The sequence below is a fragment of the Mercenaria mercenaria genome, chromosome 15 (genome assembly GCF_021730395.1).
Source record: "Mercenaria mercenaria strain notata chromosome 15, MADL_Memer_1, whole genome shotgun sequence".
In the NCBI taxonomy this organism is placed as follows: Eukaryota; Metazoa; Mollusca; class Bivalvia; order Venerida; family Veneridae; genus Mercenaria; species Mercenaria mercenaria.
In genome coordinates, this window is record NC_069375.1 from 56772849 (window position 1) to 56787948 (window position 15100).

At 32.8% G+C, this 15100-nt stretch overlaps 1 pseudogene; it reads left to right on the forward strand.

Moving 5' to 3' along the window:
* The first annotated feature begins 4707 nt into the window (after positions 1-4707).
* LOC123555501 (nose resistant to fluoxetine protein 6-like) lies at positions 4708-14353 on the forward strand (annotated as a pseudogene).
* The last annotated feature ends 747 nt before the right edge of the window (positions 14354-15100 follow it).

Consider the following 15100-nt stretch of genomic DNA (forward strand, 5'->3'; position numbering starts at 1 on the left):
AAACTTATCTGGATCATGAAGACAATATGCGTATTTCCTCTAGGAATGAGGCTTCTTATGAAATCCTACTGAACGGGATAGTTGCTGAGAAATACTCAAAGCAAGAAATGGAGCTATAGTGTACAAATATTGAGTAATCAAAGGGCAGCATCTCAGTGAAAAAAAAACATTCGACAGGAACATAAAGACAATATACGCATTTCGTTTTAAAATTTAGCTTCCTCGAAGTTTAGCTAAAATCCACCTGTGGTTGCTGTAAAAAAACAGAAAAGAACTGCCGGACTGACGAGAGCACGAATATATGTACGGACGAAGCGGCGATTATATGCTTTCCACTTCCTTCGGGAAGCATGAACAAGTGTTGAAAATTTGTACATGGTTTCACGTACTTAAAAACTCACGTAATGTTTGTTTGGGCTATGTTCTTAAAATAATGCCCGATATTTCACTCGTTATTGTAAACGTAATAACTGGTCCTGTTAGTCTTTTTACATCAATTGTAGAAGACAGACAAGCCATTATCCTTCAAGTAGTAAGAAATTTATTCAAGAAGACAAAACGAGCTTTTGCAGTATTTATTTTTGTGAACGAAATATACTTGTGAAGAGTAACTTGTGTGAAGGCCAGTCATGAAATGTTCTTCTATGAAATATATTACCCTTTTGATACAAAATCTGAAATATCAGTTCTGTCATGTCTGACTTTTGACAAAGTCCTAAGCTAACTCATTTCTGATACTAAAATAATAATTCTGTCTAAATTTTCAATTATAAAATGTCAGTCCCGAGTAATAAGGCTAATGACTTTAACATTAACACCAAGTCTGACATTTCCATATATTCCATAAACTTGATCGTTGGAGAATATTAATGTGCCTACATAATTATCATGTTATATATCAAATGGCAGACACATTAAGTAATTCAGTTATAATTAGTTGTTAGCATATTTACATGCTATCTGAAATCTAGTATTACAACAATATGACGCTCTGATAGCACAAAAAAAAACCTTAAAATTGGCAAATATCTTCCATAGCTTCCATACCAATGGAAATAAATGCGGCAAAACACAGGTCATTTGCTGTTTCCTAATCTAGGACAATTAAGAAGACTTTAATCACTGGTGACATGAGCGGCTCATAGATATCCTTTAAGGCAAACATCGAACCTATCATGCATGCTTTAGGTCTCCGTTAGACAGAATAATGTTTGTAAAATGTGAAGACAGGGCACGACATAAAAACAATTCTGAACAATATATGCACGTCCACTTGATGTTGTTAAATTTAATGTATAATGTTTATTGCTGGATATTGATGGAGGCATTGCGTACACAAATATGACTGACATTGTATGATGATGTCAAAAAAAGACATCATTCAATAAGAATTGAATACACAGAAGTTGGCAATATTACAAATATTTAGGTTGAAAGTAGAGCTAGTTTGCATTAACTCCTTACGGCTTTGCGTTTGTATGCATTTTATACTTTGTCGATTATTAATTAAGCAAATGATTTCTCGACGATTTACTTTGTAGAATAGCGGCTTTCTTTGTTTGATTCCTTGATCATTTATAAGCGAATATCTATAATGCTAATATGTTCCACACTGCTTCAAAGACTTCTGTGTTGATAATAATCATGCCTTCTTTGTGGCTTTCTGTGTTGCCAGTTATTTCTGAACAATTTTCTGTGACCTCTGCGTCGCATGCACTGCAATGGCTTCTTAATAATTTTGTCTGAACATATAAAGAAATGACATTATCTCTGTTGCTAATTATCCTACCGTCTTTGTGGCTTTTTGTATTGCCAGTTATTTCTCAACAATTTACTAAAACCTCTGCGTCGCATGCACTAAAGTCATTTCTCAGTAGTTTTGTCTAAGCATACAAAGGTATGACATTATTTCTATATTTACCAGAAAGAGTCTGCATGTTTAGTACTATTAGTTCATTGGTGTTTTGGAAGTAATCAGATGGACAGTCCCGGCCCTGTGTTTCAAAATTCTTAACCCAACTTGTGTCAATAAAATGCTACCTAAGAGGTTTTAGATGACAAAGTTTTGCTCTATAATTTCATAATAGAAGGCAATGGTAAAATATTGTTATGGAAGAAATATCAGCAAAGAATACTTTCCATTTATATAAAGCTTTGGAAAATTCATTTATTTGTCGTTCATAATATTGGGTGCCCTTAGGTTTGCCAGATGAGTACTGAAATCAATCAAACTTTTTCTAATTTCTGTAATGAAATTCCAGAATAATTTCTTACAAAATGCTAAACAAATATATGTTTTACTTAAACAAAATACCTTTGTAACAGCAGGTAGAAATGCACAGTGTTCAAATAATATTGCTGAAATCAATTTAAGTTACAGTGTAAACCAATTCATTATGCATTTTAAAACTTTATTATACATTATTAAGAGCAACAACACATATACACGTAAGTAAAGTGAAATAATTTTACATTCATATAAGATTTATTTTAATTATACATGATGTTTGTACAGTACCATATTCAGACAGTAGTAATACATGTAGTTAGTTTAACAAAAAAAGTAATACATTGTACATTTATAAAGTTTTCATATAACCTATTAAAACTACATTTTTCGTTTAGTGACTAGATTTTGACGACAAAGAAAGTGAAATTAGAAGGCTAATATTGCATGTATAACACATTTTGAATTATTACAGTCTCATTTGTTTACACCGTCTGATAAGATAGACCACACACGAATGCTTGTAAATATAACAGCAACATACTATAATAGTGGATGTGTCTTTTTCCTGTTGGACTTTTCTCCCGTGTTGATCAAGTGTAGGTCGTTATGCTTCAGATACGAATGGGTGTTTTATTCCTTCTGCAAAATATGTTTATTACATTTAAAGTTATGCTAAAATAATCTTGGTTGGGCAATCAGGATAGAAAAATCCAATGTTTAAAAACATATCAGGTGAAAGTCTAACGCGTATTAAGAACTCAGTGAATACAAATAAGTATAATAAATGATCAGTTGTTTAAGTTTTGAACAAACCCGCATGTTTGCCTAAATCCGATTAATGCATGCTAATAAAATAACCGCTCTTGCCTGGATAAAATACCTGTTGTTCGAAGTTTTACCTCACCTCAATTTATTAATGGTAATCAATTACAGTCATAAAAACTTTTAGTCCTCCATCAAAGCGACCTGTATATTTCAGACACTTAGATGGCAAAAGATATAGCACTACAGTATTAAACTATTACGTTTCAATATATTCATTCAAACATCTTCAACAGGGCTGGAGATACAAAATTATCATTATAAATCACTCTTTATTGATTTTTTGGCCACCTGGCCTTGATCAAAATATTAAAACCCATTAATACGTCTATGTAATATCCATTTAACAATTATACCTGTTTTGGTGTCATTTCCTGTATTTGTCAGTCAATTTATGTGTTCTATTTAACATTACAGTATTGTAAAATATATATTTCTTAGCTGTATTAATGAATTTGTACATTGCGACAATGCTCAGGCGGCCAAAAAGCTGCACTGTATGGGTGTTGTTGATGGGTTTCAATATAATGGAACAGGGTTAAGAGAATCAATGGTATACTTATGAAGGGTGACTGAAGCGGATACATACAAGAAGCAAGGGAGTATGATATTTTCTCGTTACGCTGTTCGTTTCCAAAATAACTGTTTAAAATCACAAATAGCATCCTCCAATACTTCAATTGTCATGCACGATATATCTTTATATTGTATTTCAGAATGTTAAGAATTATGATTCAGTGTTGCTAGAGTCTGTGGGATACGGTGAAATTTTACCGTTTTAATCACACTTATAATGCGGAGTAAAGGAGTCTCGTATACACATCGCATGTAACTCTGGCATTAGAGAGTTTCTGTTTTCTGTTTATAATTACAGGTAAAATGGTGTTTAAATAATGAGTAGGCAAGACCCAGCAAGTTGTATTAAGATGCAAGTGAAATATGAGTTCTAGTGTTGACACAAATGGAGTAAAAAAAAGGAAATTTGTTTTGCACTCACAAGGTTGCTTTTGCGTGCAGTTGCATTAGCTTTATAATGTACGCGTTTGCTTTTGTAAACAAAACAGGTATGTTGGAGCTTAGTATGAGAGGGAACGTTAGCCAAAAACCCGTAGTTGAACGTAACAGACTGACATGGGCAAACGTGAAGCTAAAGCTAGCGTACGCAAAGCTTCTGTGTCCGTAGTCTCAAACTATTGCGAGCGCTCTCGAAAAATATCACATCATCAATTTAACTTTTCGCGATAACGTTCTATAAAAGAACCTTTTCGTTGAACTATTAGATAAAGTGAAATGTAGTATTACACCTTTCATGTTATCATCATGACTTTATTTCGTACTATATATTGACATTCCTGTTATAATTAGATGGCATTTGTAAAACTGTTGAAAATCAACTTTAGTTGTAAAAGGTAAGAATATGTCAGCATAAAAGACGAGTTCTAGGAATGTTTGTGATTATTTTAATTTCGATATGCTTAGAGGTTTTTGTCTCTGCAAAAGTACCCAAAATACGGTAAAGACAATTTCAATGTCCTTAGTATCAATATACATTCAATTGGGGTCATACTGTATACAAAATGTAATCATAGATGACTCAATGTACACATACAATGACTATCTTATAATAACTTCACTTCTTCAGTAAGAAATGAACGATGACTCATATAATGGGAAAGGTAATATTATCTACAATGGTGTGCTACATTATACACTATGTTATCATCATTTTCTAATTTAGTAATAGTGAACTTTGGAGTGACCCACAAATATATTCCCACATCTGTCTTTGATAAAAGCTACCTAAACAGAAAATTTGCTGACAACAGGTGTAACTAAAGATATTGAGCATAACCTTTTTTTGTATTTTTAGTAACAAAGACCCTAAATACAAAACAGAATCAGTTTTATATAAGCTTACTATAAATCTAATTTGATTACAGTAAATAAATCATTATTAAAGTTATAAACTAGAAACAACCTTTTACTGATCACGGTGAAAAATATATTTAAGTAACTGTCACCTTGACCTTGACCAAATGACCTTAATGTGAGCATAGTGTCAAACTTTATAGTGCTGCCTCACTGGAATATCACGCCGTAGACATGTGTTATGATAACCCACCCAGTCATATTATAATGACACCGGGCTGACCAGTCCTAGCACTATCCTCTTAATGCTTAGCCCCAAGCGAGGAAGCTACTAGTACCATTTTTACGTATTTGGTATGACGCAGCCAGGGAACAACCCCACTACCTCTCGCACCCAAAGCGGGTGCTCTGCCACTAAGCTACCGAGGCGGTGTACATGTGTTCAATTAATTCAGTAAAATACCTAAAATGGAACCAAACTGCATATGTCACCTTGTCACAAGAATACTTAAGCATTTACAAATGTTACATTACACGACATTATAGATGCAATCCTCCGAATTTATTGGAAATGCTTCGTAATTTGAAAAAAGGCTTTTTAGTAAATAACTGCAATGGAAATTTAAATGAGTACGTGAACATTTTATTATCGAGCCCGCTTGCGGTGAGCTCCACATAGTCGTCACTTTTGGTGGGTCGGTGTTTGTGTTTTGTCCATGCATGAATCTGAGCGTGTGTGAGTCCGTCCGATATTTTATGGACCATAATTTTGACATGCATAGACCAATCTTGTTCATATTTGGCATGAATGTTAACTTAAATGAGAAGGAGTGTCATGCGCAAACCCCGTGTTCCTATCTCAATGGTCAAGGTCACAAGGTCGTTGGAGGTCAAAGGACCAATTGAAGTTTGTCCGGAGCATTTCTTCTTCATGCATGGTGGGATTTTGATGTAACTTGGCATGATTGTTCACCATTATGAGACGGAGTGTCAAGCGCAAGAACCAGGTCTCTAGGTGTAAGGTCAAGGTCACACTTGACAGCTGCAGGGCTCGACATTCTGCTCTTGGGCATACTTGTCTGCTGTACACGTTTCCAGACAATAAATGCAGAAAACCTCTGCTTTGTACCGAACACATTAAGTAAACAATTTAGAAACACTTGATTTTCATTTTCTATATCTTAAATTAATTGCTATCTGTTTTAAAAACTTTTGACGTTTGATTTGGATCTAGAAGCATACCCCTTAGATGACATATAATCTACCATTTATATTTTATGATGTTGATGTTCAAGCATTTTTAACGCTGTGACTTTGTAAGTTTTGTCAACAGATAAGTTGCTTATCTAAATTAAATTTCAGTGGCGCGCTCCCTTCCGCTTAATACCAGCTCAGTTCTATATGCGTATGCAGAGTGTCAAGAAAAGGACTTGGAATACAGTGACAAGGCTATTGCAGTCAGGTAATTCAGAAATTTTATCATTCTAAACAATTTTCAAATGTTAGGAGAGTCCAAGTCCGGGAAGGGTAGAACACGCAAATCATTATTCAAGTGTACACGTAATATCAATTCTAAACTACTTATCTTTAAATTAGAAAAGAAACTGGTCCATATAACCATCATGCTTTTTGGAATCGAAGTACCGGCTAACAATCCAGATAGCAGGCCCCGAAAGAAATTTATATTATTTATCGAAACGCTTTCTAATACTGTATTTTCGCTGGGTCAAAATTTCGCAAGTTAGAAATTATGATTATGTTCGCGAGGTTTAATATTCGCAAAATTGTAAAAATGGTAACATACGTGAATAAGAATTATACTAATGGCGAAAGTGCACGCGAGAATTAATTTTCGGGAGATGTAGGGCCCCGCGAATATAGCGAACATTAAATCCTCGCGAAAATTTCTACTTTTACAGTAAACAGGTTATGACCGTTAATTACCCAGAGCTTTTGCATCTTTATTCAAATTACTTAAATGAATAATGAAAACGACAGATGTTGTTACATTGCATTGTCTTGCATAACGCATTCTAAACCCTTGAGACTATAAAATATTATTTGCAGATTAATATCTCTTGCAGCTAAATAAATTCATTAGATGATGTAATTATTTTTATAAAATATTACTTGCAGTTTAATATCTCTTGCAGCTAAATAAATTCATTAGATGATGTAATTATTTTTTTTATATATTTTCAGTGTAGTGTGTTCAATATATCTTGTAATAATAGACATTGCGACAGCCTATGACGTCACTATTCAACTGTTGTCACCATACATGTCACAGATGAACGAAGTGGAGGTAACGCATTTTACAACACAATAAGTGCAACAGTGATTCACGTTGATGAATCATCTATAAATATTTGTTAGAATGTGTTTTTTGGCAAGAATATTTTTCTCTTGTCAACAACAATGATTCACTAATTCATCACGTGGATGAATCTTCTATAAATAGTTCTTAGAGCGTGCTTTTAGGCAAGAATATTTTTACCTTGTGACCAACAATGATTCACTAATTCATCACGTCGATGAATCTTTTTGGCAAGAATATTTTTTTCTTGTCATTATGATATGTGAAAAGATCAATTTTAAATAACACCTACACCTTTAAATCCTTTACTACTTTGGTCCTAGGTTGACTAAAACATTTTAGATCTTCCAAGTAAAACACAATTCAGCTTTAAATCTAGGAACTAAAACTTTTATTCATTAAAGCTGGTTTAGAATTGATCCTAACAAAGCGTTATCTATCTTGGTTAAATGTAACTAACAACATTGTTGTTGTTTTATTTCCACAGGCAAAATATTGTTGTTTTTATTTACACAGCCAAGTTATTGTTGTTTTTATTTCTACAGCAAAGTAATCATATGAACGTGTTCTTCCAAACAAGAAAATGGCTACGTACATCAAACTATTGGCCACATTTCAAACGGTGACATTATATCAGAAAAAAGTCCACTTTACCGTGATTCGTACGACCACGCTGCTGGAACGAAAATTCATGACGAACCGGAACCTGACATGACATATAAACCCGGTGATACTTTTTCCATATATTATTTTAGATACGTTTCTTTCACTCAACATATTCAAAATTAAAATAATTTGCAAAATAAAAAGTGTATTCTGGTAAAAATAAAAAGTTCCCTTCAAAACAATTAATAACTGTCGATCAAAAATAGAAAATTGATAAATGTTTCACTATTCCTTTGTGTTTTTGCTTCATATGTTCAGCTAATATTTTCATTTTCATTTTCATGGAAAATATATTAAATATCTTGCATTTTTCTTACATTTGACAATAAATATACATCTGACATTGAGTGATATATTTTTGTGGTGCCTACAGGTTTACCAGGACGATTGCTTCTTTCATTTTCGGCATATACTAACGAATCGAAGATATTCAACACAAACCAAGCGTAAGGGATTCTCACGAGCGTTAATGGAATAAGATTCATCAGTATGACCTGGGTAGTCTTGGGACATACTTACGCCTTTGGACTAAATGCGGCTGGTACCTCTTTACTTATGTCTACATGACAGTGTACAATTTACAATCTACTCCAGAAAATTCTCTTTAAAGTATCCGATCCACAAATAAGCAAGTTCTATATAGCAATTTGATATTGATGCCTGGTAAGTTCATATCATTTTGGTATCATTTTAAAGTATACTGTCTACTTAAATAAAAAGAAAATATAAATTACATGTCAAAAATATATGCCGGCGTTCAATAACAGTATTTTACCTTTATCTTGCACGTTGATGAAATGATCCAACAGCAAATTGCTGAGTCGTAATTATGTTAATTCCTTTGCTTTACGATGATTTAAGTTAAAATTAGATTTTCAACGGCCGTGTCTGTCATTCAGAGTAAATGTTCTTCTATTTCCGCTTCTGCATCAACCTAAACTAAGTTGGAGGATAAAAATGGCAAGAAAACACTTAATTTGCTCTCGAAAACGATATTCATAGCTGGAGCTTTTGACTTGATTCAAATACGCTAGCGATGCGGCACCATTTTGTTTTAATCAAATTTCATGTCGGGAAATTACTAGCAGGATATGAAATGACGTCTGTTGACCAAAAGAAATGCAAGAAATTTGTAGAAGGCGAGACAAACATTATTATGATTTTCGGGTTTTAAGACAAACTGTTATCCCATACATAAGATTACCTAGGAAAGTGTCACGAACAAAAGAAAGACACGATTGCACCCCAAAGTAAAAATTATTCTTAATATTTTTGTTATACATAAAAGTATGCCGTTATATTACTTTATGTATATATAACGAATAACACGGCTTCAATTTTCATGACTTTTTATCTCAATTTGCAGGCAATATTTCAACATATCTGCCTCAAGTTTTAAAGAGGTTTTCCTTTCTAGTGATATCAAACGCGACAGTTGCTGTGGATACATTCTTTGTTTTAAGGTATTGTTATACATGTATATCTGTTTACATGTTTTAAAGAGTATTTCAATTAGGACTTATAACAGTAAATGAACCAATGAATCTGGATTATCTCCTGTTATTTATGTGTTTTCCACAAGTTAGTAGCAACTTCCATCAATAGATAAGTCATTTAGGACAAACAAACGTTACAGTAAACGAAGGTGTCCGCTTGTGATGAAATAATGCACGGAGAGGCACCTGGGGTATTCCTCCACCTTTAAAGCTAGAAAGTCGCCATATGAGTTACAAATATGTCAATGCGACGTTAAACCCAACAAACACAAAAAAAAAACAAAAAACAAATGCAGTAGATGAAACACATTCTTATTTATGCATGTGTGCATTCCCGTCGACATAACATAGAGGCATAGACGGCCCCTAGAGTATGATTTTCAATTACTTTATGTTTTGTTTTTAATGATTCTTAAAACACAGCAACATAAAAGCAACTGGAATGTGCGAGTTGTAGATAAATATTACAAATTTAGTCTAGTTTTAGAAATGTTAATGTTAGTTGTGTAATTGATGTGATGAGCACAAATTTTAGATAATCTTATCATGCAAATTTAAGTTTTAGCCTATTATAATGGGTATTGAAATGATAATATTAATGAAGAAAGTAAAGAAAAGGGAAACTTATGCGAGAGAAGAAAGATAAAATATATGAAGTTCACTATACTTTTTCTGTCCTCAGCGGATTATTGGTAGCATGCCTATCTCTACGTGAAATGAAGAAGAAAAATGGTGCTAAAAGATTCAGCTGGGGAATGTTTTACTTTCATAGATTTTGGAGGTAGTTTTTAAAGTGCATCTACTTACATTATGTCCCGATACCAGTCGTAACGTTTTATTGAACGGAGGCGTATGTGTGCCATCATGTACATGTTAAAAGTGAGATTGGTCTTATGGGATGCATTGCTTGAAATACTTAAGGGCTCTCGCCAGAATAACCTTTAAGATTACCTACCAAATTTAAACATTTCTATGTTTGTTGCAGTACCTGCAATGGTTATGCTATTTTAGCCAAAATGAAGCGTTTTAAGTTATTACTTTTTACAATTAATTACTATGCCTGTTAATGACCCTCTTTAGAAACATATGTTGTCAACATGATAAGTCGGTATTATTTTAAGCTAAGCCCGGCAGGGCAATATATTGCCCAGCCACATAAACATAAGAGTCAACATGTGACCACCTTTTAATAAATAAAATGCTAGAATTATGAAGGAATATCAATTACATTTATGCTAGAGATGAGCGATACAAATGAGAATGATTGAAATGCAGATGAAAAAAGACAACGTTTGGTCCAAATACTTAAAGAAATGAATATTGAAATTTTCTTCCAGACTGACTCCTCCTTACATGCTCTTCCTCATGTTCTATGTGCCTACAATTAAATACTGAACAACTGGACCTCTTTGGCCTCAGTCGACTGGGTTTTAACAGGATGAATGCAAAGACACGTGGTGGAAAAATACCTTATACGTTAATAATATCATCGAACCTGACAAAAATGGTGAATATGAGATACATCGGTATTAACTATAATTATTTTTCCTCAACGTAGATCTTTTGTGACTTTTAGGGTTAAGGAAGCTAATTTTATTAGGGACTTTCAATTAAACTACGCTTAACCAAATCAGCCATAAAATGATAACATTTTGAATGCATAAACGTTACCATCTCCAAAATCGCTTAGAACTGCCACTTGTGTCACCAACTCCTCTCTTACACTCTCGTTATCCCTGCTTATGTACATGGTGGTCACAAAAGCATGCAACTAATTGCTTTGATGAGTTAGTTCTGTAGAACCTTTGTTCCTCTAGATGTTTGGAGCTAAAACATTGTAATGATGCTTCTAATGTTGATGTAACGGAGAAATATATAACATTATCATATATTTGTTTCAGTGCATGGCATGGAGTTGGTATTTATCAAATGACATGCAGTTCTATGTCATCAGTCCACTGATGCTTATACCTCTTTACTAGTAAATATACCGAGTTCTTTTATTACTCTTGATCTGATCTGTTCATCTTATATACTAAATATATTTTAACATTACCTAACTACTTCGTCGTTTTCAAAATTGTGTGACCGATTTATATTGATCACATGTACCTTAGGCTATTGTAAAGACTGGGAAACACTGAATATTTATTTCTGAACACTTTCCAAGCTATATTAACACACACATACGTAATGGCTTTGCTATCAATAATATTTTGCCACAGGTTCGTTTTTTTAATATCATCAGAATTAGACTAAAAATTAATATGGCTGTCTCCTTACTTCAAGTTGTATTTTGACACATAAATTATATCCTACTTGCAGCTCACAGCTATGGGGAACTATAACATGTCTGGCATTCGTTCTTAGTAATTTCATTGCAACGGGAGTTATTTCAAAACAACATAAGCTTGGTTCTAACATGATTTTAGGGTAAGTATAAAAATAAATTGCAATACGAATGAGTAAAGCTACCGTCAGGTGTTATAAAGCTTTCGGAATGCAAGAATGAACGAAATTTACCCTATACACTCTGTTGACAAATATAAAATGATCAAGAATTGAGAATTATTACAAATGTGTTTTGTCTTTTAATGGAACTTCTACAACAACACGTCACTTTCTCACACTTCATAAGTTATTCCCTTTGTATTTTATTAAATTTGCTATCATTTCAGGGATTCGTCAAATGAAGCATTTACATTAATCTATGTTAAACCATGGTGTCGGATTGCACCATACGTTGTTGGTATATTCACTGGCTATATTCTGTACAAAACAGATTGTAAAGTGAAGATGTCCAAGGTAAAATCATGAGAACATATAAGCAACGGGTCGCATTTATTTATAAAATTTTATTTAAATAATCTATTTGCACTTGCTCAATCGTCTGATTGAAATATCAATATGTTTGGAATTGCATAGACATGCATTTTGTTTCAAATTACATAAAGAAACCGAAAGCCATATATTTCAAAACCGGAAATCATTAATTTTTAGGCATCGTTGATTCCGACACGTTTGATACATGTACCAGTCCTCTTTACAAGCAAAATTATACAAATGTCTTCAGAATAAAGTTGATATAGAATTGAGTAAATCAATGATATTTATCCAGTAAAATAATACTCATTAGTACATTCAACCTCTGATTAATGCACAAGAAGAAACCCAATTGATTAAGTCATATTTTGTAAACTTTTAACAATGACCCTTTACTTCAGTTTGTTAACATGCTCGGCTGGGCCATTGCAACAGCTTTTGCTCACTTGGGTTTGTACGGCCTCTACGACTCAGAAGGAAAGGAGAAGCTTGGTGTAGACGCTTCTGCCCTTTACAATGCCACTGGCAGAACAGCCTGGAGGATTGCTGTCGCTTGGGTCATATTTGCTTGCGCTACAGGATATGGCGGTAACTATTTAAACAAATTTTCGTTCCTTGTTATTTTAGTATTTTAAGTATTTTTTAAAAGCAACAATTAACCCACGTACATGAGTTAACATGATATCATTTTCCATTTTAGACTGACAATACCAATATTAGAGACAAGGTGTGAAAAGTAATGCAAATGTGATTATTTATGTGAAAGTGTAACCAGATCCATCCAATTGCCATTGTAATATATAATGCGGAATTTAAGCAGATAATACATGTACAATGTTTCAATCTTTTATAATCTATAAGCATGCATTCACATTAAGGCGTTTGATAGTATGTTACATTTAATGCGTATATTTAGTCATTTGTGTTTTTCTGTTTGTTGTTACTTTTAACATGTTTAAACCAAAGTAAATTTGTGGATAATGATTCCTATACCAGCTGATATCGGTAAAACATTCTTCCGTTCTTTTTTTTTTTCAAAATTAAACCGAACTGTGAAATCATATAGCATACCATTCTATTTAAGTATTAGAATATTTTTAAACTATTTCTAGATAATAGCCATTACAATTTGTAATAATGATAAAGATAAATACATCGATAAATTGTATTTGAATTCGTTATTTTCGATTTTCTACCTTCTTTTGAAAGTCTAAATATATAAAAGGAAGTTGGTTAGTTTTTAAATTCAATCTATCATGAAGGAAAGCTTTATCTTGACTGTATTTCTTTCAATTCTATTTGATACAGGCCCTGCGAACGCACTACTTTCATGGCGTGCAGTAATTCCCCTAAGCCGACTTACTTATTGCGCCTACCTGGTACATCCTGTGATAATGTACTTGTACTACTTCAGTCGACGTACTTCGATTAGGTGGTACGACCTTGAGATCGTAAGTCGGATGTTTATTTCTAGCACTACTTTAAATTCATTCTTTGTTAAAACATGTAATTTACGGAAACACTTACTATACTAGGTAAAACATAACTTATAAATTAAAATTGTTCGTAAACGTATAAATATTGAAATCAACTTAATATAATGATATGTGTAGTGCCTCATATGAACTAAAAGCTGCAAATAAACAATGTTTCGGTAAAAAAGTTAAAGGAACAAAACATAAATGCTGGATAATATTTGGAACATATATGATGTACAGTTCTCCAAGTAATGTTCATTACTTGCCTTTATTTATGTTAAGGAAATGTTTTTATTGATTTTCTAGCATACATAGAAAATATTACGAATGTAACTTTTGTGTCTGTGAGTTTTAAATATTTCCAAACAAATCTGCAACACAAGATGTACGTCATTAAACGCATTATTGTTGCTTATAAATGAATAAAACTTGCATTTCTTTATTTATTTTTTTTTTTTTTTGCAGTCTTATCTCTTCTTGGGAAACATTTGTCTTACCTATGCTGTTGCTTTTGTAATTTCCTTGGCGTTTGAATCACCGATGATGGGATTAGAGAAAACATTGCTAGGACGGGATAAGCGTAGCTAGTTATACCTCTTCATTCTATCTTGAAACTGTGGTTATGAAACTCTTCTGAAGTATGAACATTGGCATTTCAATTAAAATGTGCTCCAACAACAATTTTACTAACTTAGTGCTCGTATATGCCAACAGGTATCAACAAGAGTAAATAAAGAATGCTTATAGAAAGGTTTTGTGTGTTCTATATTATTGCCGTTTTTGTATATTTTTACAGTCGGGCATGTCATAAAGTGACTGTGCAAACTATATTTATTATACCTTCAAAACACCGAGTCTTCAAACAAATTTATTAAGCGATTCACTTTTAGTGATATGAATTAATTAAATGAAACCTTAGTTTACAAGTATATGCTATATATAACATATAACAGTTAATATTGTTTCTAATATTTATCCTGTAATAAAGTTTAAACTACGTAAAAGTTTTAACAACATTCCGAAAGCAAAAGTAACATAATGAATAATCTTCACGTAGATTTTATCATAAAAGTTGTTTTTTGTTTTTATAAGGCTAATACGAAGTTCACAAAGTTATAAACTTTCTTTCCGTTTGGTTAACGTCTAATGAATTTACTTCCTTCCATTGAAAAAATAAGTATCTGCATATTAGTCAAGATTCCTTTAAAATGGTCTAAACTTATTATTATCATAGTCATTAAAGCCGAACCGAAAACGATCATATTTGTTACCAGACAGACATTTCTTGAACAAGAAAAGTCTGCAAATTTCCCTTATAAACTTTTCTGACAGTGGTTTCGGGAAATCCAATAGGCTGAGCACAGTTTGCTTGTCAAGTGAAATTACTAGTTTAGATATT